Consider the following 25,840-nt stretch of genomic DNA (forward strand, 5'->3'; position numbering starts at 1 on the left):
GATTAAAAAAAGTTGCTCTGTGTGGGCACACCTGGAAGAAACTTGGCTCCCAGTAAAAGAAGATGCTTTTTTTGTATTGGTAACATCCTCCTCTCATTCCAAACACCTTAGCACTGCAAGCAGCAACTCTTACAGCTACATGTGCAAAATAAGACATGCTTCTGTCAATAAATTGAGCCCAATATGCAGTACATCGCCTGCAACAGACAGTTATTCATTTTTCTATATAGTCTCTTCCCATAGTTTTGCACCCCTGAAAAGGAAACCTCTACACATAGATATGCAAAAAGGTCAGACACAAAGGCACCTTTGTAACAGATTTTTGAAGCCTTATACACAGCCTCGGTTATACACATAACAGGCTTTTGAAAATGTATGATTTTATCTATTTGTTTTCTTAATTGTGAAATTGTTTTGTTTTTTGAACAAATTTGTAAATTACTTAAAAAATGTTTACTGAAGTAGCGAGTGGCGGTTTTGATATGGTCCTTTGCCCAGGGCGGCATCATGGTGGGAGTGGCATCATGGCATCCCACACCTCTCCGCCTGATCGGGCTGTATGCTCTGCCTCCCAGAAAAGGGACTAAGAGCAGAGGGGAGAACAGTGGAATATTTCTTTTCTCTTGCGGTTAGCTGACTGCCTTTGCTGCCCAAGTGATGTCGGCCCTTTTTAACCATAGCCAGTGACCGGTCCTCTCAGCAGTGTTAGCTAGTTCTCTTATAGCCTGCCGTTGTGCCTGTCCTCTGATCCCAATCTCTCTAATCAGCTTTGCTGTTGTGCTAGCAACAAAGCCCCTGCACCCCACTTCCACCGGGCGCACCTTGATCTTCCAGGCTCTGTCCTCTGCCTCAGCTGCCAAGTTGGCATACCGCAGCTTCTTACACTTAAATGTCTCCTCAATTTCTTCCTCCCAAGGTACCACCAACTTAATGACGTATGCAAGTTTTGGGAGTTATACCAAAGGACGAGGTCTGTCACAAAGTTGTTGTTGCGATCTCTGTGGGAAAAAATAGCCTCTGTTCCAAGTTCGCTTGCATCTGCCAGTCCCTGGCAACCTTCAGCGGGCCCAGGTCTGGGGTTGAGGGGCTTGTCCTTGGCTTGTCTCCTTACCGGACAAATGTTGATGAAAACTGACGCTCCTCTTGGTTCATGAAAGGTTGAGCGTTAATGGATTTTCTTTTGCACTCAACTTTCTCCACACCTGAGAACCTGGTTCTGTCTCCATGTGTATCTGCCCTGAGTAAGGCTAGTCCTACAACCAATCAAGATGTGCATGAGTGTTGCTGGGACTGTACACAGGGGGCAGGATGGGTCCTTTCCAAACCACAGCTGCAGATTTATTGGGGAAGGTAGCACATCGTATGTCACTTGAATGATGAAACTTGATGAAACCATGCCCCAGATTTCACTCCATGAGAGTTTCCTCTTTTCCACACTCTCCCAATTCACCCAGCGACCTTGTTTGGCCAGTGCCACGGCTCTGCCATGTCTGGCTGTTTCCTCCTGTCAATGCACCTCCTCCACCACCATTTTTCAATGATCGATTACAGATGCCTGTTGCCACCAAGGTGTTACTGCGGCAAGACCAAATTCTCTGCCCTGTTGGACGTGGCCCACCACATCACGATACCAAAAAGTGGATTTCTCCTGTAGCACAGATGTGGCTGGGGTCCACTTCCTCCCCGTTGCTAGGGTGGGAACAGTGCCTCTCACTATGGGGTCCCGGGAGTCCGTGAGTGACATCTCAAGCCTCACTTTTGCACATTTAAACTCCTCAACCAGGCTAGGGATAGGCAATGACAGTATCCCGTCGCTGTAGAGTCCAACGCTGCTGAGGCATTTGGGAACTCCGAGCCACTTCTTAACGTAGGAGCTCACTCGCCTCTCTAGTCGATTGGCATGATTGAGTGAGACCTCGTATATTGTCAACGGCCACAGTAGTCTGGGTAATAACCCAAACTGGCAACACCAGAGCTTCAGTTTCCCTGGGAGTGCAGTGTTGTTAATCCGCTTGAGGTCATCAGCCAAGTTCTGCCTTAGTTGTTTTAGTTGCCACCATTTTACCACCATACCAGGCTCTTTATGGGCTTCTCTAAGACTGTTAGAATTGGTTTTCCACTGATATAGAATTGCTCGGCTGTCAGCTTTCCTTTTATGATGGAGATGCTGCGAGATTTACTTGGCTTGAATTCCATTCTTGCTCATTCTATGTTTTCCTAAGCTTCTGTAGCGATCGCCTAGTGCATGGTTGTAATGTGACAATCAACGCAGACAGTTGCCTGCCAGAGGACCTGTGGTTTGCAACACCAGGGAAAGGAAACAATCAGCCAATCATCTATGGGTGCTGGCACATTTGAATTTGCTTGAAGGAACCCATATGGAAAAGAAATAGTAAAAACTTATAAAAGACTTGCATAAGATGTGGCCTACTTCATATAGTGAATCATATAAGGCTCATATGATTTACTCATGAAAGTGGCCACTTTCTAATTACTTTCATATATTGTTTCAGTAAGTATCCAAAACATACAAGTTTCATTTATATGATTTTTCTAGGGATCTTATATCTGTTTTCACTCTTGTATGCTTTTCATACAAGTTTCACACAAGACAGATCCAAACTTTATAAGATTTATATATATCTTTTCCATATGGGAAGGCTGGTTCATTTCTTTCCTTTTTAGGCCAGGCATCGTAACATATTCATGTGCAGCTGAACCACTTAGGTCACAGCTTGCAGTTTGTATTTAAGCAAATCTCTCATAGGTCAAATGCTCACAGGCATGGTATGGATGGATAAGTGTGAGTACCCCTTTTTACTATGCACGATCACATCTCGCTACTTTTTTGACTAGTAGATTTTACTGTCAATGTCATCTTTTTCTGAAAAATAAATTGTTGTTCTTAAGATTAAAAACAAGCAAAGTCAAGTAGTCAAGTAAATAATAAATGTTGTGAGATAATTCAATTCAATTCAACCAACCCGCTGGAGTCGTTTTGGTTAAAGTTTACATGTTCTCCCTGTGCCTGGGGGAATTCTCTATGGTACACAGCTTTCTCCCATAGTCAGGAAAACTTGCATGGAAAGTTAATTATTGGTTCTAAATTGGCCATAAGTATGAAAATGAATATGGAGTTGTCTTTCTGTCTGTGTCAGCCACTGTGACTTGCAACCAGTCCAGTGTATTCTTTGCCCTGTTGTGGCTGAGATATACTCCAGACTTTTAGATAAGTAGAGGGAAATGGATTGATAGGGTTGAGGTAGAGCTGGGCGATAAAACGATAACGATATGTATTGCGAAATAACTTTTTCTCGATAGAAAAATTAAACTATTGTGATAGGCCTCATCTCTCTTGTCCTCTTTAAAAAAAAAAAAAAGAACAGCCAATCCAAATTAAGTAGCGCAGAGCCGAACCAATCACAGCTGCAGCGTCACGTCACGTGACTTGTTACGTACAACACTAGCGCCATGGCGCACATGTGTATTTGTTTTTGCAGCCGTGCAGCCCGGGTAATGAAGGAAAGGAGTTTGCCGTCTAGAGAAAAATCAACCGAGAGCGTGAGCGAAGGTTACCAAGAAAAACAGATGATGGTTCCAATACCGGAGAGCTTGTCGAACGGAAGGGCCACAGAAGTTCCGTGAGTGTGAAGGTATTTCGCTATTTCAAGTCTGACAAAAACAGAGTAGCGCCAAGACTGTAAATTGTGCCGAAAGCAAGTCTGAAATACAATAAAGCGGTGCATGCTCAATCTCTGACTGAAAGCACTAATTCGTCATTCGGCTTTTGTCAGACTAAAGTAACTGTTAAAACTGTTTGAAAAGCTAAGCTATACAACAAGGAGAGATTGAGAATTTCCTTTTAGTTCTCAGTTTATTTGATATTGACAAAAGTTAGTCAATTTTGTCTGTTCTTCTGTAAAACGACCTAAGATTTATTTTTAGAATTAATATTTTGTTTCTAAGTGGAATTGACAATTTAGTGGTCTGTTTTGTTTGTTCTATTTTGACACTTAAACGCTTTAGCGGCTGCCTTTTGTGTAGTTTGCAATATTTGCCTTTATTTATCTGAAACTGAAGTCTCATGTTCCTTAAGTACATCTACCCTGTTGAACTTATTATGGGAAATAAATATTTTAATTAAAAAAAGCTGCTAATTATTTCACATTTTACTTGTGAGCAACGGCACATTTAAATCTTACAAATATAGTTATTTGGCTTATATCGTGATATATATCGTTATCGCCTGAAATGAAAAAAAACATATCGTGATATGAAAAAATCTTATATCGCCCAGCTCTAGGTTGAGGCATTCTAATCTAAATCAAGATGTTCAACCAAGTTGTCTTTTATTTACCTTTGCAAAGGAGTCAAACAACAGTACAGAGTACAAAAGTAATTTACATTTAATGTCATTCTTAAGGCCCTTTCACGTCAGACATGGCACGCATTCCAAGCTGGAAGCACGCATTCCACTGACTGGAGCGAAAAGCTCACAATTTGTGTTGTGTTGGCTGCCCGCACTCTGTATGTGCGTCATTTTTTGCCCCTGATGTACATGTTCTAGATGCTCCCTGTCATTGCGAAACACATATCTCTCATGTGTACTTGAATGGAAATATGTAGTTTGAGTTTCATATGATGTCCTGGTACAAAGATTAAGACATTATTGTCATGAGCGGCAATGTTTTTCCAGCTGTCCTTCATGTCATGGGATGTCTTAACATAAAAACACCTGCACGGACCTCAGTACATTTTGCTGTGCATTTTATATTGTTTTGCAGCGGAAAACAAGTGTGTTAAATATAACATTAATATTATTTCAGATAAGAACACAAAGGTTCAATGAACTCCTGTTCATTGAACCTTTGTGATTACATACACAGAAACCATACATATTTTACACATATTTACATATTTCACCTTTTAGTGGTGAGTTGGATAAATGTGCAGGATTCTTAACACAATGTTTACTTCTGTTTCGCCAACAGTGGCACCTCGTATTACGGAGCTAAAATTGCCTTTTTCGGCCACTTATTGCGCAACTGTGCATTGAAGTGGGTACAAGTCATGATACTTTCTAACCTTGAAATCTCTTAGTCAGATTTTTGGCTAAATTTAAGAATGTTTTTGACAAGGGGTCCAGAGCAGCAGCACCCTCTCACCAATTACTAAACCTCAAGCAAGGTAAGCGGAGCATGTCCGACTTTTCAATAGATTTTTGGGTACTGGCCGAAGAAACAGGTCAGGGTCAGAAAGCTATCAAAAGCACTCTTGTAAATAATGTGTGAGGAACCTAAGGATGAGCCAGTTATGTGTGAACTGCCATTTTCTCTCTATGCTCTCATGACCCTGTGCATCCAGGTGGATGATTGCCTCCAGGCTCACTGAAGCATGCGGGGTCGCGATTTCCGGGAGCTGCTGGCACCTGTGGGCTCACTGCCCGGTGACGGAATGTCCAAACCCAGACACACATGTATATGGTGATGGTGAAGAGGGAGAACAGTCCATGCAGCTGGGGCGCTAACAACTCACACCTGCAGAACATCAATGCTGCCTAACCTCATCTCTTCATCTCAACCTGTCCATCTTGATCAAAAGGGCACGTACACCTGTGGTGAAGAGAGTACTGGTGGGCAACCTGTCGAGGAAAAGCTCTCTTCCACGCTTAGGTCTTAGGTCAGCGCTGGCTCTAATGGTACAACCCTCACATTGACTATTAAAAGAATGCGTGTCGGGCTGGGGGTTGTCATATGAACCCCCTCTGGGCTGCCACCCCTCAACCTGTGCCATCAGAACCTCCCGATTTAACATCTATTCCACTGGTGTACCATGATCTTGCTGAAGTGTTTCATAAAGATCGAGCACTGTCATTACCTATGATTGTCCCATAGAGTTCCTCCTTGGTGCTTCGCTCCCCACAAGCAACCTCTATAGTTTCTCTCAGCCTGAAAGAGAGGCTTTGGAGAAATATATTACAGACTCTCTAGAAGCTGGCATCTTCTGGCCATCTTCCTCTCCCATACTAGCCAAATGTTTCGTTGTTGAAAAGAAAAGCAAATTCCTCCAACCCTCCAGCATTGATTTTTGCGGTCTCAATAACATCACAGTTAAAACCAAATATCTATCACCACTTCTCACGTCTGCCTTCGAGTTGCTTCATGGAGCCACCATTTTTAGTGAACTCAATCTGTGAAATGCCTATCATTTTGTAATGGGTTCCCCAGGGCGACTCTTTGTGCTCTCCTCTGTTCGCTCCCATGGTTCTGCAATGGGCTTACACAGCTTGGTTTACCTGCCACCCTGGAATCCATTGCAATAACACAGTTCCTCCAGTGTTACCTCTGGTGGCTCACGCTGGCTAAGGACACTCTGGAGTCTGTCTTACACGCCTCTCTGCAGCTTCTCTCCTCCTGCTACCCCCCCAAAAACCCATCTCCATAGAGACTGTGTCAGCTCCCAAAAAGACAAAAAACTAACTAAAAACCAGCAATAAACAACTCAAACAAACAATCACAAAGAAAGAACAATACAGTATCCACATCTGAACCAAAGAGTAAAACAGTGAAATGTGGATTATTAAATATTAGGTCTCTCTCCTCCAAGTCTCTGTTAATACATGACTTAATAATTGATCAACAAATCGATTTACTCTGCTTTACAGAAACCTGGTTGCAGCCGGATGATTATGTTAGTTTAAATGAATCAACACCCCCAAGTCATTCTAACTACCAGAAATCTCGAAGCACAGGCCGAGGGGGCGGTGTGGCAGCAATTTTTCACACCAGCCTATTAATTAACGAAAGACCAAGACAGACTTTTAATTAATGTGAAAGCCTGATGCTTAGCATTGTCCACCCCAGCTGTAAAACTCAGAAACCAGTCTTACTTGTTATCATCTATCGTCCACCTGGGCCTTACACAGAGTTTCTGTCTGATTTCTCAGACGTTTTATCTGATTTAGTTCTCAGCTCAGATAAAATAATTATTGTGGGTGATTTTAACATCCATGTAGATGCTAAAAATGACAGCCTCAACATGGCATTTAATCTGTTATTAGACTCAATTGGCTTCTCTCAAAATGTAAAAGAACCCACCCACCACTTTAATCACACTCTTGATCTTGTTTTAACACAGTGGTTCCCAAACTTTTTTTGCAGGGCCCCCCTTTGTTTTACAAGAAAAATGTTCGCCCCCCCTCGCGCCCGCACGTGCACATCCTCCAACCACACACACCCATATTTTGCTCCATTGCAGTTTATTTCACACCTCAAACATTTAGTAAACAATTATTGATATTTTTGAAAACGCATCTGTTTCGTCCACACGTAAACGGCGTTTCGAATCAGCGAAAAGGGAGATTTTTTTAAAACTCCTTTTTTGCGTTTACGTGTGGACGAGGAATACAGAGTTCGTCATGCAACGTCAAAGGTATGTGCCTTTTTTCACGTCATGCTGTGCGCACGTTATTGTTTACATGAAATGAATTGCAGAATAGCAGGTAGAGACAAAATACTGTTAATCTGACTATCTGCAGGTTTTACATGCTTACATACACACGCAGTTACTGTCCCTCTATTTAGAAAGGCAGAGGCGTCACGGTGTGATTATTTTACATGTAGTTGTTTTTTCCTGTGTAATAATATTCAACATTGCTATCAATACATTTTTCAATCCCTCTGCAAAATGGGTTCAAAAACATAAACAACTGTTGGATGCTGTTTGTCCGTGATTTGAACAAGGGGAACAAATCGTGGCAGGATCAGCCTGATATTATTTGTATCCTGCTGTAACTTTACTGTATAAAGAGCTAACATCTCCAAAATGTCAGGAGTAGTTAGTCATTACAACAAGTGTTTGTGAACTAAAAATCAAGAATGTGGGATACTGTTTGTCCGTGATTTGAAGAACCCAGCGCGTGCTCCCGACGAAGGGAAAACCAATTATGCAGGGGAGACCTACCTTGGCACTTGTGCAGGTGAAACAAAAGGGAAGATCTGCTTCACCATATTTTCTAATCTTTGGCTTAGAATGAAGTTGGTTTGGAAACATATTCAGCAATGCTTCATCTCCTTGATTTGCATTTGAGGAGGCGCCCCGTGCTAGCAGTGTCCAAGCGTTGTTTTGTTTTTGTGTTTGTTTTGTTTTTTCCTTTTCATGTCGCGCCCCCCCTAGGGGGCGGGCCCCACACTTTGGGAAGGTCTGTTTTAACATATGGCATAGAAACTGAACATTTAACAGTGTTTCCTGAAAACCTCCTGTCTGATCATTTCCTGATATCAATTATTGTAAATGTAAATGTTTACACAGCAGTGGAGAGTAGACTTTATCAAAGTAGATGTCTTTCTGAAAGCGCTGTAACTAATTTTAAGAATATAATCCAACCACTGTTATCATCTTCAATGACCTGCACCAACATAGAGCAGAGCAGCTATCTGAACGCTACGCCAACAGAGGTTGATTATCTTGTTAATAATTTTACCTCCTCACTACGTACGACTCTGGATACTGTAGGTCCTGTGAAAACTAAGGTCTCAAATCAGAAGTACCTGACTCCGTGGTATAATTCTCAAACACGTAGCCAGATAACTCGTAAGCTGGAGAGGAAATGGCGTGTCACAAATTTAGAGGATCATCATTTAGCCTGGAGAAATAGTTTGCTGCTTTATAAGAAAGCCCTCCGCAAAGCCAGAACATCTTACTATTCGTCACTGATTGAAGAAAATAAGAACAACCCCAGGTTTCTCTTCAGCACTGTAGCCAGGCTGACAAAAAGTCAGAGCTCTTTTGAGCCAACAATCCCTTTAATGTTAACTAGTAATGACTTCATGAACTTCTTCACAAATAAAATTTTTATCATTAGAGAAAAAATTACCGATAATCATCCCACAGATGTAACATTATCTACAGCTACTTTCAGTACCATTGATGTTAAGTTAGACTCTTTTTCTCCAATTGATCTTTCTGAGTTAACTTCAATAATTACTTCCTCCAAACCATCAATGTGTCTTTTAGACCCCATTCCTACAAAACTGCTCAAAGAAGTCCTGCCATTAATTAATTCTTCGATCTTAAATATGATCAACCTATCTCTAATAATCGGCTATGTACCACAGGCCTTCAAGGTGGCTGTAGTTAAACCTTGACTCAAAAAGCCATCTCTAGACCCAGCAGTCTTAGCTAATTATAGGCCAATCTCCAACCTTCCTTTCATATCAAAAATCCTTGAAAGAGTATCTCCAAAAGTTGAATCTGTTCATCTGGACGTAGCGTTTTGTGGGAGAAACGTTTCGTCACTCATCCAAGTGACTTCTTCAGTCTCAGCTGACTGCATAATTATGATTAAGGAACTGACCTCACAGCCCATTGTACTTTCAGTGGGCTGGTTTCAGTCATTATGCAAATGTACTGTTTATAAGATTTGGGGAAACCTGCAGTCAGCTGAGACTGAAGAAGTCACTTGGATGAGTGACGAAACGTTTCTCCCACAAAACGCTACGTCCAGATGAACAGATTCAACTTTTGGAGATTTACTTTCCTGGATGATTGAGAATGCATCAAGACGCCCCTTGAAAGAGTAGTTATCAAACAGCTAACATCTGCAGAGGAATGGCTTATTTGAAGCGTTTCAGTCAGGTTTCAGAGCTCATCACAGCACAGAAACAGCTTTAGTGAAGGTTACAAATGATCTTCTTATGGCCTCTGACGGTGGACTCATCTCTGTGCTTGTCCTGCTAGTCCTCAGTGCAGCGTTCGATACTGTTGACCATAATATCCTATTAGAGCGATTAGAACATGCTGTAGGTATTACAGGTACTGTGCTGCAGTGGTTTGTATCATATCTATCTAATGTCTGTGAAGGTTCTCAGTCATCCAGGTCATCGTAGTCAAAGGAGTTTGTGAAGAAAAGTGTCTGGACTTCTTTAAGTTGCTTGAAGACGTTTCACCTCTCATCCGAGAAGCTTCTTCAGTTCTAAGGTCAAATGGCCGAGAGTCCCAGATTTAAACCCAGTGGGAGTATCCCCCAAAGAGGGACAAAGGACCCCTGGTGATCCTCTAATCACATGAGCCAAGGTGTGAAAGCGGGTGTGGAACCTAATCAGCCAGGGTTTCAGGTGAGCTCATTGTGAAACCTGGCCCCACCTTGTCATGTGAATTCCTGAGGTCAGATGGCCCAGGATGTGAGTGGACGTTAAGGTGTCTGGGGAGGGAACTCAAAACTGGATTATAGATGGCAGACAGTTGGTGTCGTAAACCACCGCCTCTGTTCAAAGATTGTCGCTCACAGTGGACATAGATGGCCTCTTTCACTCCTCTTTCAAACCATCTGTCCTCTCTGTCCAAAATGTGAACATTGGCATCCTCAAAAGAGTGACCTTTATCCTTAAGATGCAGATGGACTGCTGAGTCTTGTCCTGTGGAGGTGCCTCTTCTATGTTGTGCCATGCGCTTGTGAAGTGGCTGTTTGGTCTCTCCAATGTAGAGGTCTGGGCATTCCTCGCTGCACTGTACAGCATACACCACGTTGTTAAGTCTGTGTTTTGGAGTTTTGTGTCTGAGTGTGTTGCTGGGTCTGAAGTACACTGGGATGTCGTGCTTGGAGAAAACTCTCCTGAGTTTCTCTGATACACCGGCTACATAGGGGATGACAACGTTGTTGCGTCTGTCTTTCTTATCCTCCCTCGCTGGTGTCTGATCTTCTTTTCTGTGCCTCTTTGCTGACTTTATGAACGCCCAGTTCGGACAACCGCATGTTTTGAGTGCTTCCTTTACGTGTGTGTGTTCCTTCTTTTTTCCCTCAGGCTTAGAGGGAACATGTTCTGCCTGGTGGTGTAGGGTCCTGATTACTCCAAGTTTGTGTTCCAGAGGGTGATGGGAGTCAAAGAGGAGGTACTGGTCCGTGTGTGTGGGCTTCCGGTAAACTTCGATGTTGAGGTTGCCATTCTCTTCAATGTGCACGGCGCAGTCCAGGAAAGGCAAACAGTTATCCTTTGTGTCTTCCCTGGTGAACTTGATGTTTTTATCCACAGTGTTAATGTGCGCAGTGAAGGATTCCACTTCTTGTGTCTTGATTTTGACCCAGGTGTCATCTACATATCTGTACCAGTGGCTGGGTACTCTTCCTTTGAAAGAGCCAAGAGCCTTCCTTTCCACTTCCTCCATGTAAAGGTTGGCTACATTAGGTGACACGGGGAGCCCATGGCACAGCCATGTTTTTGTCTGTAGAAGCCTTCGTTGTATTTGAAGTATGTGGTGGTGAGGCAGAGGTCTAACAGTGTGCAGATCTGGTCGGGTGTGAAGTTGGTCCTGTCTTCCAAGGAGCTGTCTTCTTGTAGTCGTTTTCTGACGGTCTCCACTGCTTCCGTGGTGGGTATGCAAGTGAAGAGAGAGACTACATCAAAGGACACCATGGTTTCATCTGGGTCCAGGGTAAGTTTCTGGACCATGTCGGTGAAGTCGGTGGAGTTCTTGATGTGGTGTGGGTTGTGCGTTGTTCCCCACGAGAGGTGCAAGGATGGTAGCAAGGTGTTTCGCAATGTTATAAGTGGCTGAGTTTATGCTACTGACTATGGGTCTGAGTGGGACCCCTTCCTTGTGGATTTTAGGAAGTCCATAAATGCAGGGTATGGCATCCCCTGGATAAAGGCGGTGATATGTAATGCGGTCAATGATTTTGTCCTTTTCAAGGTTTTGAAGGCAAGCTATAACTTTCTTTTTGTAGCTGCTTGTGGGGTCTCGCTTTAAAGCTTCGTAGGTGTTGTTGTCACTGAGGAGAGTAGTGATCTTTGTGTGGTAATCTGTTGTGTTTAGGACCATGGTGCACCTTCCCTTATCCGCTGGTAATATAGTGATGTTGTGGTCTTTGCTCAGGGAGGTGACGGACTTCTTATCTTGTAATGTAAGGTTAGACGGAGGGACTTTCGCACTGGAGAGGGTGGCTGAGACTTTCATCCTGATTTGCTCTGCTTCAGTCTGTGATAATTTATTAATCCGTATGGCGGTTTCTGTGGCTGTGATGAGGTCCACTATGGGCAACTGTTGAGGAGAAATGGCGAAATTGAGTCCTTTGGCTAAAACCCTCTTTTCAGGTTCAGTGAGATTCCGGTCTGAAAAGTTCTTTACCCATTTCTCCCGACTGTCTTCAGGTGTTTTTTCTTCTCTGAGTTGTGTGGGTTCAGACTGAGGGTGTGGGTTTTGAAAGCAAGGTGTGAAATTTCCTGCGTTGTCTTTCTTTTCCTTTAGAGTGTTGGGCCCGCTGAGCCTTGTCCACAAACTTGTAAACCTCTTCTAGGATTGGAGAGGGTAGAAGGGTTTCCAGTTCCTGCAGAGTCTGGCTGATCTTGATCTGGAGGGCATCTATAGTGAAATGGACCTGTCTTATCCTTTCACTTAAAAGGCGATTTTGTGCTCTCTGTAGAATCAAGTCTGCTCTGTGTCCCCTGACAGTGGATCCAAGGCGCAAGCTCTTAGGAACAACTCTGCTTTGTCTGCATCTTATCCCATAGTCAGTAGCATAAACTCAGCCACTTATAACATTGCGAAACACCTTGCTACCATCCTTGCACCTCTCGTGGGGAACAACGCACAACCCACACCACATCAAGAACTCCACCGACTTCACCGACAAGGTCCAGAAACTTACCCTGGACCCAGATAAAACCATGGTGTCCTTTGATGTAGTCTCTCTCTTCACTTGCATACCCACCACGGAAGCAGTGGAGACCGTCAGAAAACGACTACAAGAAGACAGCTCCTTGGAAGACAGGACCAACTTCACACCCGACCAGATCTGCACACTGTTAGACCTCTGCCTCACCACCACATACTTCAAATACAACGAAGGCTTCTACAGACAAAAACATGGCTGTGCCATGGGCTCCCCCGTGTCACCTAATGTAGCCAACCTTTACATGGAGGAAGTGGAAAGGAAGGCTCTTGGCTCTTTCAAAGGAAGAGTACCCAGCCACTGGTACAGATATGTAGATGACACCTGGGTCAAAATCAAGACACAAGAAGTGGAATCCTTCACTGCGCACATTAACACTGTGGATAAAAACATCAAGTTCACCAGGAAAGACACAAAGGATAACTGTTTGCCTTTCCTGGACTACGCCGTGCACATTGAAGAGAATGGCAACCTCAACATCGAAGTTTACCGGAAGCCCACACACACGGACCAGTACCTCCTCTTTGACTCCCATCACCCTCTGGAACACAAACTTGGAGTAATCAGGACCCTACACCACCGGGCAGAACTTGTTCCCTCTTAAGCCTGAAGGGAAAAAGAAGGAACACACACATGTAAAGGAAGCACTGAAAACATGTGGTTATCCTAACTGGGCGTTCATAAAGTCAGCAAAGAGGCACAGAAAAGAAGATCAGACACCAGCGAGGGAGGATAAGAAAGACAGACGCAACAACGTTGTCATCCCCTATGTAGCCGGTGTATCAGAGAAACTCAGGAGAGTTTTCTCCAAGCATGACATCCCAGTGTACTTCAGACCCAGCAACACACTCAGACACAAACTGGTTCACCCGAAAGACAAAACTCCAAAACACAGACTGAACAACGTGGTGTATGCTGTACAGTGCAGTGAGGAATGCCCGGACCTCACATTGAGAGACCAAACAGCCACTTCACAAGCGCATGGCACAACATAGAAGAGCCACCTCCACAGGACAAGACTCAGCAGTCCACCTGCATCTTAAGGATAAAGGTCACTCTTTTCGAGGATGCCAATGTTCACATATTGGACAGAGAGGACAGATGGTTTGAAAGAGGAGTGAAAGAGGCCATCTATGTCCACTGTGAGCGACCATCTTTGAACAGAGGCGGTGGTTTACGACACCAACTGTCTGCCATCTATAATCCAGTTTTGAGTTCCCTCCCAGACGCCTTAACGCCCACTCACATCCTGGGCCATCTGACCTCAGGAAATCACATGATAGGGTGGGGCCAGGTTTCACAATGAGCTCACCCGAAACCCTGGCTGATTAGGTCCCACACCCACTTTCTCACCTTGGCACATGTGATTAGAGGATCACCAGGGGGTCCTTTGTCCCTCCTTGGGGGGATACTCCCACTGGGTTTAAATCTGGGACTCTTGGCCATTTGACCTTAGAACTGAAGAAGCTTCTCGGATGAGAGGTGAAACGTCTTCAAGCAACTCAAAGAAGTCCAGACGCTTTTCTTTGCAAACTCCTTTGACGATTGACACAAGAGGACGATGATCTGTCTCAACTGTAAAGGTAGGAAGACCATAAACATAACAGCGAAAAATATCAAGTCCATATGCCAGCCCAAGACATTCTTTCTCAATCTGAGCATATCTGGTTTCAGACTTAGTCATGGATCTAGAAGCATAAGCAACTGGTTTCCAGCTCCCCTCTTCAGCTTGAAGTAAAACAGCTCCAAGCCCATCCTTTGAGGCATCTGTTGAGATTTTCAGACTCTTAGTTGGATCATAATATGCAAGCACTGGGCGCGTTGTCAGTGTGGTTTTTAAATCATTCCATTCTTGTTCATGCCTCGCTGACCATTTAAATTCTATGGAATCACGAAGTAACTCCCTTAGTGCTGATGTTCTCACTGACAAGTTAGGTATGAATTTTCCTACAAAGTTTATCATTCCCATCACTCTGCGCACACCTCTCTTATCTGTCGGGCGTGGCATTGCTGCGATGGCTTTTATTTTTCTTTCATCTGGCTCAATACCTCCAGCAGAGAATTTGTCTCCCAAAAATGTTATTTCCTTTACACCAAAATGACACTTGTCACGATTTAACTTTAATCCATTCTCCCTCACCCGTTGCAGCACCTTCACCAGTCTTTCATTATGTTCTTGTAGGGTGGAGCCCCAAATAACCACATCATCAACATAACAGCGAACACCTTGTAATCCCTCTACCATGTTGTCCATGGCACGATGAAAAATCTTAGACGCTGAGATTATGCCAAATGGCATTCTGAGGAATCTGTACCTGCCAAAAGGTGTATTGAAAGTACAGTATTTTGAACTTTTCTCATCTAGCTTTATTTGCCAAAAACCCTGTGCTGCATCTAGCCTTGAGAAGTATTTGGCGCCTGCCATTTCACTTGCAATCTCTTCACGCTTTGGTATCTGGTAGTGCTCACGTTTTATGGCTTGATTTAAATCGCCAGGGTCCATGCATATTCTCAAATCATTGTTTTTATTCCTTTTATCCACACACACCATTGAGTTTACCCACTCAGTTGGTTCTTCCACTTTTGCAATGACCTGCAACTGCGACATCCTGTCCAGTTCTTTCTTTAAACGGTCCTTCAGTGGAGCTGGGACTCTACGTGGTGAATGGATCACTGGCTTTGCATCCTCTTTCAGCTGGATACTGTAAGTGCATGGTAGACACTCCAAACCTTTGAAGACATCCTCATAATGCTGTACAATGGAGTCAACTGCTCCTCGCTGTCCACTTGCTGCTTCTGCACAGCTGATGTGGTACACTCTTTCTACTAGGTTTAATCTTTTTGATGTCACGACACCCAGCAGTGATTCACGACCTTCTGGAACAACATTAAACAATACATCATAATCTTTATGTTTTATTGTCACTTTAAGTCTGCATTGACCACTACTTTCAATATTCTTTCCATTGTAGTCTTTTAGAGGTACTCTTTTCTTTATTATTTTGGGCTTTGGTTTCATAGCATTGATCTCTGTCATGCTGATTAGGTTTGCCTGTGGACCTGTATCAATCCTTAGTGCCACCAAAGTTCCTTGTATTGGGAGTGAAACAATCCACGTGTCTTCATAATCTGAGCGTCACTCACTGTCTTCTGCTACTTTAGCTCACTTTGTACATCCTCAAGTGACACTATGCCCACAAAGAAAGTCTCGCTTAAGTCAGTCTCTTCAACTACATGCACTGATTTGGGTTTGGCTTTCGACAGACATTGTTTGGCAAAATGATTTTTTCCATCGCATTTCAAACATCTTTTGCCATAAGCTGGACACTGTCTAGGTTCATGTCTGCTACCACATCGCTTACAGGAGTACACTGTATCATCTTTACTGGACTTTAGTGACATATTCTTCCTCATTTTCTTTTTAACCACAGCTATTTTTGCACTATCATGTACTGCAGTGACGCTTGTCTCATTAAATGTCCTTGCATGCTGCAAGGCTAACTCACTTGCACGACACAGTCCTTCTGCTTCATCCAGAGTTAGCTTGGAATCTCTGAGCAGCCGTTCTCTAGTCCGTTTATCATGGATCCCATACACAATTTGATCACGAACCATAGAATCCTTCAGCTCTCCAAAATCACATGACTGTGCCTTTAGCTTCAAATCAGTCACAAAGCAATCAAAAATCTCTTCTGGTTGCTGCATCCGAGATCGGAAAACATACCTTTCATATACTGTGTTCTTCTGTGGTGAACAGTGTGCATCAAACTTTTCAACCACTTTGTCGTACTTATTCCTGTCACCAACTTCCTCAAACTCAAACGTGTTGAAGACTTCAATGGCTTGAGGACCAGCTACCATGAGCAGCAACGCAATTTTCCTGGCATCAGGTTTAGAGTCCAGTCCCATGGCAGCTATATACAGCTCAAACTGCTGCTTAAAACACCGCCAGTTGCTGTCCACATTCCCCACCAGCTTCAGTCCTTCCACGCTTCCACTTTTACTCCTGGTACCATGTGTTGTCTTCGTAGCGCTTGTTAAAAATAACAAAGCATCCACTTATGTCTTGCGAGCTACTGCTCCAAACATTTTATTGACACCATTCATCCTGTCACACCACAGACCACTCTTCTTTTATGTGCTCCCCTGGTGGGCGATCGTGGCTCAAGAGTTGGGAGTTCGCCTTGTAATCGGAAGGTTGCCGGTTCGAGCCCCGGCTTGGACAGTCTCGGTCGTTGTGTCCTTGGGCAAGACACTTCACCCGTTGCCTACTGGTGGTGGTCAGAGGGCCCGGTGGCGCCAGTGTCCGGCAGCCTCGCCTCTGTCAGTGCACCCCAGGGTGGCTGTGGCTACAATGTAGCTTGCCATCACCAGTGTATGAATGTGTGTGTGAATGGGTGGATGACTGGATATGTAAAAGGCTTTGGGGTCCTTAGGGACTATTAAAGCGCTATATAAATACAGGCCATTTACCATTCATGAGCTTTCTTAAATACAGTGCCCCCTGCTGGTAAACCTTATCATTACATGAACACCTACATATCAACACAGTTACCTTTTTTGACATCATTGTATGTAAATGTTGACAACAATTACATATGTACAATCATTGTACTATATACTGTACAACAGTAAACATGTTTCAAAAGACCTGCATTCCAGTGTGAAATGGAAGCCGGGCTGGGATGTGGGCGGCCCAGTGAGCAGACAAGAGGGGAATAGGAGGCTCCTCCCCGTCAGCCTAATACAGGGCTAGCATGGAACCAACCCATGCAAAGGGGTTTCTGGCCCGCTGGTGGACCCATAATGCATCCATGGTTGTGGGACATGACATCAGGGAATTTTAGTAAATGTAGAAAATTGTATTTTTACTAGTTTTAGCTGTCAATAACATTTTTCCCATGTATGTTTTCAAGGATGTTTTCATTTGTGATCCCTGGCCTAGAAATAAACTGTTTCTGATGAGACCTGCTGCATCTCTGTGCCCTGGGTATCTGACTCGCCTGCTCCCCCTTGTATTTTAAAGAATCTTTCATTTTAGCGTGGCATTTTGGCGCGACTGCTTTAGTGTCGCCCGTGTTACAAGTACATGACTGGGACTGTGTACTGTAGTATTGTAATGGAGGGTTAGTCTAACTGTTTGTAGGCCTGTTTGTAGGCCTATTCCATGTATGTAATTTTGTAAGTGCATGTTCTCTTTTTGTAGAATTGAAAGACTGCCACATGGGGGTGGTAGGACATCTATGTTCTCCCCACACCAAGAGACCCTAATTGTCGACATGGTTCGTGAGAACAACACCATTAAACTGCGTGAAATTCAGCTGAGGATCATTGAGGACCATGTGCATTTGGAGGGTATCGACAGTGTCAGCCTCTCTACTGTTGACCGTGTCCTCAAGCGAAACAGACTGCGCTTGAAACAGCTGTACAGAGTGCCCTTTGAATACAACTCTGATAAAGTCAAAGAGCAAAGATTCCAGTATGTACAGGTTGGTATATATACAGACACATAAATGTTGGTTACTGTAAGCAGTGATTTACTTTAGCTGGCCTACTTCCCTTACAAAAATTGTATATATATATTTCTACAGAGAGTTTTTGAACTGGACGCAAAGGAAAAACTCCATGAATAAATCTACATGGATGAAGCTGGGTTCAATCTCACCAAAAGTAGAAGGAGAGGCCGTAGTGTGATTGGCAATGTCACATTGTGCTGCCATCAGCAGTCATGGTGTTGTCCACCATCATGCCAACCTAGGGCCCTACAACACTCACCAGCTCCTTCCTCAATCACATGAGAGATGCTCTGTTAGTGCAGCAGGATGAGCAGCCCATCTATGTTGTTCTTTGGGACAATGTGAGTTTTCACAGAGGCTTCCAGGTTAGGAAGTGGTTCAATATGAACCAAGGTTTTATCAATCTTTGCCTTCGATTGTACTCCCCTTTCCTGAACCCCATTGAAGAATTCTTCAATGGCGGTGGAAGGTATATGAACGCTAACCTTACACCAGGGTAATTCTCCTGCATATTACAGAAATGGGTCTATTATGTTATGTTATAGTGTATAAGGTATAAAGGTATGTTATGAATATGCTATAACTATAGTATGTACAGGCTGTAGTGGTGTACAAGCTATGTACAGGCTGTGAACAGGATATAAATATGAAAACTATACAGAAATATGAAATAAACCAAAAAAAACTATACAAAAATATGAGATATACGGCTATGCAGAAATGTGAACTATGCAAGTTATAAACAGTTGTAGAATTAGAATTATCATATTGTACAGAATGATTATTTACACAGAATTATACAGTAGTGGAGTTAAGATAAGTAAGATATGTGGCTAATTTCTACAGAGGGTATATGAAGTGCTAGTGGTTGTGAGTGGGGATTCACTCCTTGTTGTTATTTTGTGTACAGGTTATTGTAATAAAATTGTAATAAAATAAAATACAGGTGTGTGAGCATTAACTTCCAATCAACCTTTATCCTGTCATTTAGGGGATAACTTTATCTTTTTGCAATATCTGATGCAATTTAGACATTTCACAGTCTTATGTCTAATTTGATTGGAAGAGGAAGCTGTCCAATCAAAACTTACTCTTCCAGTGCTGATGTTGACTAGATGTTGTATTAAAAGTATATTATTCTAGATTAACTTGAATACTCACATAGAAATGGAGGTCTCAACATACTGCAGTCCCTCTGGCTGAACCAATACAAAACGGTTATCTGAAACACACAACACATAGACACACAAATAATAAAATACTTTGACTTCCTGCTAATATTAGCTCCATCCTAGCCCTGAAGAGGATCTAGTGTTAAATGGATGTAGGTGGACACTTAACATGAACCTGGATTTCTTTTATTTTCATTTTTATTGATCTAAATAGTCTGCTGAAAACAAAATAAAGGTTATTGTAAGCATGTGAACATTTACTTCCAATCTTCCAATCCAACTTTATTGTGCAAAAAAGTTGGGAACCACTGAGTTATTGTAATCATGTGAGCATTACCTTTTCAACTTTTATCCTTTGGGGGATGATATCATCTTTTTGCAATATCTGATGCAATAAAGGCATTTCACATTCTTATGTCTAATTTGATTGGAAGAGGGAGGTGTCCAATTGAAACTTACTGTTCTTTCAAAGCCTTAAAATGAGAAGTTCAAATACTGCCCAGTAAAAGCAAAGTCGTTTGACTGAGTTCAGAGGTGTTTGTGAAGTCTGATAAAGAAGAAGATTTACCACGTACTTTATCAATATTTGCTTTGCTTTTTTTCTTGTCCTCCTTAACTTCCAAACGGAATATGTCTTTACAGAATGCTTCAATCAATGTAAGACACTTTATTATCGGTGGTTTTGACACACTCAGTAGACCTATTGCTGTTGGTGTGGTTATACTAATAGCCTATTTTCTTGCTGTTCTTGCCAATATTGCAAATATCATGTTTATTATTTCTGACAAGAGATTACATAAACCAATGTATCTTCTGATTTGCAACCTTGCTGTTGTTGATATAATGTACACCTCCAGTTGCAGTCCAACAATGATTGGGGTTCTACTCGCAGGTGTTAATACTATATCCTATGTGGCATGTTTAATTCAAATGTGCGTTTTCCATTTGGGAACATCGATGGAGTCATTTGTTTTAGCAGTTATGGCATTGGATAGATTCATTGCAATAATTTATCCTTTCCAGTATCACAGTTATTTAACAAACACACGTGTTCTTGTTCTTACATTTATCGTGTGGTTTGTTAACTGGTTTTTTGTGTTTTACCTGCCTGCAACAGTTGTCCCCCTCCCACACTGCAGCTCCAGGCTTAGGTACACTTTCTGTGACTTTGCTGCTGTGTTAAGAACAACCTGTGTTAACCCAGACAAATATTTCAATGAAGTTGCCATTGTAACATTTTTTATTTTGTTTTTCACTTTTGTTTTCATTTGTCTTTCATATTGTGGAATCTTACTTTTTGTAAAATTATCTTCAAATAATGAAAAAAAGAAAATGGGGAGCACTCTTGTGAGTCACTTAATTTGTGTTATCGTTCATTACTGTCCTGCATTTGTTCGCATTATCTTCACCAGGTTTGGCGTAGTATTAACTTTTGAGGAACGTCAAGGTTTATTAATTGGTGCAGTCCTTGGTCCATGTCTTGTAAATCCTTTTGTGTACTGTCTTAGAACAAAAGAAATTAAACAAAAGCTCCTTAAGATTTTCAAAAAGTTTCACACATATGACTGAGATCTTGTGACCTGAGTGTGGTTTTTTTTAGATAAACAGAGAAATACCCCTAACTGATGTCGGTGTAAATTTTCAGAATGTTATTTTACAAAATGTTTGAAACACCAACCATTCACTTTGATTCTGGCACAAGTGAGAATTATTCTACTTTCATCATACACAAGATATTTGCACCTTAACTATTCAATCAAAATCATGCAAAATTTCGGACAAAAGATTTTAGTGTAACTGTTTTTGTGTCTGTAAGCAACAGTATGCCTTTTTCCTGCTATGCTGTAAATAATCATATTTTAATCAGCAAATTAAATCAGCAGCATAGTTTTGCTTGTTTCCAGACTTTCAGTTGTGTCTGATCGGGTGTTTGGAAACTAAGGATAGTATTTAATACCTGAAAGCAGCAAGAAGTTTTTATTACATTTCAACGATGATTGAAATGAAAGAATGGCTCCAACACCAGCCAAACATAGTTTAGATAGCTAAGAGAGTAGACTGCTGTATTCTCACAGACTTTTCAGTTTGTTTTGTTAAATGATCCTATATCAAAAAGACATAAAACAAATGAACAAAGAAAGTTGCTCTGTGTGGGGGACACTTGGAAGGAATGACACGAGTAACTTGGCTCCCAGTAAAAGAAGATGCTTTTTTGTATTGGTAACATCCTACTCTCATTCCAAATAACTGAGCACTGCCAGCAGCAACTCTTACAGCTCCTCCCATAATTTTGCACTCTGAAAAGGTAACTTTACACATAGATATGCAATAAGATCAGACATAAAGACACCTTTGTGACAGATTTTTAAAGCCTTATACACAGCCTCTGTTATACACATAAAATCATACATTCACATGCCATGCATACCCACAGCCCCATGCACGGGTCTGCATGGCCTAAAACCCTTTCATTTTCTCAAAAATCGACAGTGTGCCTTATGTATGAATTCTGGTTGTGCTTACTGACCGCAAACCGATTTTATGTGGTACAGGGCGCTCAGCAATCTGCTAAAAATGTTTTAGTATGACTTTGGTAAGCTACGAAGCTGCACCACTTGGTGGATTATCAGAGCATTACGGCTACCGCAGTCAGGAGTAGTATGTACTGTGCTTTAACGTAATATTACCGTACTGTGTGTGCATAAGGAGCACAAATTTCACCTGTTAAGAGACATGGTTACGAAGCGGATTTCAAACTCCAGGCTGTCAGTCACGCAATAGAACTTGGGAACAGAGTGGCTGCGAAATCTGTCTTTGTTATTATGCTCAGCATATTTTAGTTTACATTTTACTGCACAATTGTGAGCTTTTGGTTATGCACAAAACCAACATCATTTTATTTTATTTATGGAGCATTATTATTAAATGCTGATAATTTATTTCTGAGTAATTTTTTCATGTACATCTATGCTGTATGTTAATAAAAGTGCCGTGTGACATCTGGGACACAGCTTTGACTAAGAACTCTCTTTTTGTTCTTACTTTATGGCTTAAAAAATATCGAGATATATATCCTATATCACCATCCAGCCAAAGAATATCGAGATATGAATTTTGGGCCATATCCCACAGCCCTAATCAACGCGATTAAGATTTTTTTAATGCAATTAATCCATCTGTAGCACAGAATGACTCAAAATCCCTGAAATGTCTCTGTCAAAATATTTTGGGCAGTTTGTCCAAAGTTTGCCCATTCTGCGTCAATTGCGTCAATCATGATGACAGCATTAACACGTTGACATTGGCAGCCCTACAACAAACACAAAAACAGAAGACATTATGATATATTGCAGGAAGGTAGATAGCCTTTGGCCCAAGACACTGAAGAAGATCTTTCCCTCTACGTTCAGCAGTCTGATCTGGTGAAACTGGCTGATGGATGAGAAGTTCTTCTCCTTAGGAATCAGAATACCTCCTGCTTATAATTTGCACCAATGTGTTTTCTAAATTCTCGGTCGCCGGTTCGATCCCCGGCCTCTCTGTCCTGGTCGTTGTGTCCTTGGGCAAGACACTTTACCCTACCGCCTACTGGTGTTGGCCAGAGGGGCCGATGGTGCGATATGGCAGCCTCGCTTCTGTCAGTCTGCCCCAGGGCAGCTGTGGCTACAACCGTAGCTTGCCTCCACCAGTGTGTGAATGTGAGAGTGAATGAATAATGTCATTGTAAAGCGCTTTGGGTGCCTTGAAAAGCGCTATATAAATCCAATGCATTATTATTATTATTATTATTATGACCTTTTGACAGTATTTACAGGTTTACAGGTTTGTACCAACTCCTGCAGAATAGGCACATCCTGACCTAAAATTATGGGGTATGACAAGCTTTCCACCACCGGAACTGAGATAAGGTACTTTTGCCCCAAAACTTCGAGATAAACTAACATTACTGGGTAGGCCTTAGAATCACCATGTACACATGAAATATTAAGGACAGATTTATCCAGGGGCAACTCTTGCTGGACTAGCACTGGATGTATTAATGTTTGCACACTACCAGTGTCCAGCAGGGCTTGGGCTTTCCTACCATTTATCTTTATGGCAGTGGTTTGCTGCTTCCCTTCTCAAACTTCATTCTCACACGGCCTTGGAAGGGTACACACATATGCTGGTCTGGCCTTTCTGGCTGGACACTTTGGCTTAATGTGACCTTCCACCCCACAATAGAAACAAAAAGGCTGGAGGGAGGTATGGGGTCTTCACACACCCCCGTTCTCTACTAGCCATCGGGCGGGGGCTGGGAGGAGGTGTTGGCTGTCCGATTGGCCTAGTTGCTGCGGAGCCTGGGGCGGTCTGCTTGCCTCCACCCCGGGGAAGGGGTCACATCTCTTGGGTCTGGTGCCGCTTTCCCCTCTGGGGGCGAGGGTACCTGGACCCGGGGCATAGAGTATGTTTGGGGAGTATGATTGTGTGTACATGTCTATGTATGTCTGTCCCTACGTTGGGTGAGTGCTGAGTGTTTGTATATGTGTGCATGAGGGTGGGAAAGCATGTTTATGTCTGTGTGTGCCTGTTTGTCTGTGTGTCTATATGTCAGGTCGGGTCTTAGACTCCACCTCCCTGGTACTCCCAGGCCCTCCAAGTGTGGAGGCCTATCTCCCCTCACCACACTCCCTGCTGGTAACTGATGCCCTCAGGGGTTGGTGCATTGGTGGTTCTTGGTGTCTGGGGCTGGGCGCTCAGGTATGCACCAGCTCACTCCCGGTGGCTACTTGGCGGGGCCTGGTGCCTGTCGCCGGTCAGGCCTCTTCCGGGGCAAAGGGGCCATCGGGCCTCCGGCCTCGGGGCCTGCAACTCGGTTCACTCTGGCACAGCTGGCTGCCGGCAGAGCCGGGCGGGCACGCCAGTGCAGCCCCTCTGGCTTCTGCCCGTGGCTACTGGGTGACCCCTTCGTCTGGGGATCTCCTCAGCCCTTCCCAGGAAGGTGGCACGGATGCCCCTCCGGTGGTACTCCTTGGGCTCGCACTCTGGGGCCTCTGGATGTCTGGAGCCTGGATCTCCTCCATGCCTGCTTCATGCCCTGGGGACGGGGCTATGGGCCTCCACACCCTCTAGCAGACCGTTACATGGGGAAACCTTTTTGTATACAAGCGTTGATCCACACAGGTGTGCACACGGGTGTTCACTGTTCGTGAGACATAAACTACACCTTTCTTAGCTGCTACTTCAAAGCACATTGTGCGCTGTCTGTCCTGCGTGCTGCACAACAACTTTCAATATTTAGTATTTACTGCTGTTCACACTTAGCTCTATTAACGTGATGGTGTTGTGTTTAGTATGTTGCTTTGTTTTGTTTGTTTTTTTTTTTTGCTTGTCTTCTCTTCTTTTTCTCTCAACAGGTGATCCAGGGATTTTTTTTCTTTCTCTTTGTCTTTGTAAGTGCCCTTTCTCACTGTCCCTTTTCCCTTCTGTTTTTCTTTTCCTTCCTCTCTTTCTTTCTCCCTTTCCTATCCCCCAGTCATGTCTGTCCCATCTGTAACAACTGAAAATAAAATAAATAATAACAACAAAGTTTGATCAAATGGACCAATACGGCAATGCCATGATGATCCATTTGGCAGAATCAATCCATTTGGTATCCTTGTTGGTCTTCAGACAACAATTCTGACGGCTAAAGAACCAAATGGGACAGACAAAAAAAAAAAAAGAAAAAAGAAACAAAAAGGCTTGGTGGTTTTACAAACACATCCCCCTACTTCAAAGACCCTAACTCCTTAGGACCAGCCCCAGATGACTTACCATGTGAAGTGAAAGATTTGGCCGAAGCCCCGAACCGAAAGCTTCTGGCTCCTCACCTTGCTGCTTGAAATGTTTCCACCAGCTGAGCAGCTTCCTGCGTTGACTTTGGACCCCTTTCTTTCAGCAACACCTGGAGTTCTGGAGTCAACGAGCGATAAAACTGCTCAAGGATAATGGCGTCTCCAACCTGTTCCTTGGTTTTCTTATCTGGTTGGATCCATTTGCCATACACGTCCTTCAGACGATTATAAAACAATTTTGGATGCTCTGTTGTAGCAACCCCGCAATAGAATCTAAATCTGTAGTATTGGGATGCAGCTGCTCCTGCTTAGGCTTCAAGATCAGGGGCAGTCCTCCTATAGCGCCCTCCTCCAGGCAGTCCTCTGCCACCTCCATCTTCTGAACTTTGGCTTGTGACTTTGGACCCATTTTGCAACTATTAATATGATCCACCCCCACTCACAAAGCGCCGCATCCCACTTCTGACACCAAAATGTAGGTAATGGTAATGTGAAGGTAATGTGAATGGGGGGTACCAGGGGCATGTGGAAACGTTGTCGTACCATATGCACGAGGGGAGCGTGTTTCAGGGAGATATCGGAGCAGTGTACCAGGGGCATGTGGAAAAGTTGTCGCACCATATGCATGAGGTGTGTGTGGCAAAGTGTTTCTGCCCAGTGTACCAGGGC

At 43.1% G+C, this 25,840-nt stretch overlaps 2 pseudogenes; one reads left to right on the forward strand and one right to left on the reverse strand.

Moving 5' to 3' along the window:
- Positions 1-505: 505 nt before the first annotated feature.
- On the reverse strand, positions 506-12,493 carry LOC120432810 (annotated as a pseudogene).
- Positions 12,494-12,496: 3 nt separating this feature from the next.
- On the forward strand, positions 12,497-14,900 carry LOC120432811 (annotated as a pseudogene).
- The last annotated feature ends 10,940 nt before the right edge of the window (positions 14,901-25,840 follow it).

The sequence above is a fragment of the Oreochromis aureus genome, linkage group 14, assembly GCF_013358895.1.
Source record: "Oreochromis aureus strain Israel breed Guangdong linkage group 14, ZZ_aureus, whole genome shotgun sequence".
Lineage (NCBI taxonomy): Eukaryota > Metazoa > Chordata > Actinopteri > Cichliformes > Cichlidae > Oreochromis > Oreochromis aureus.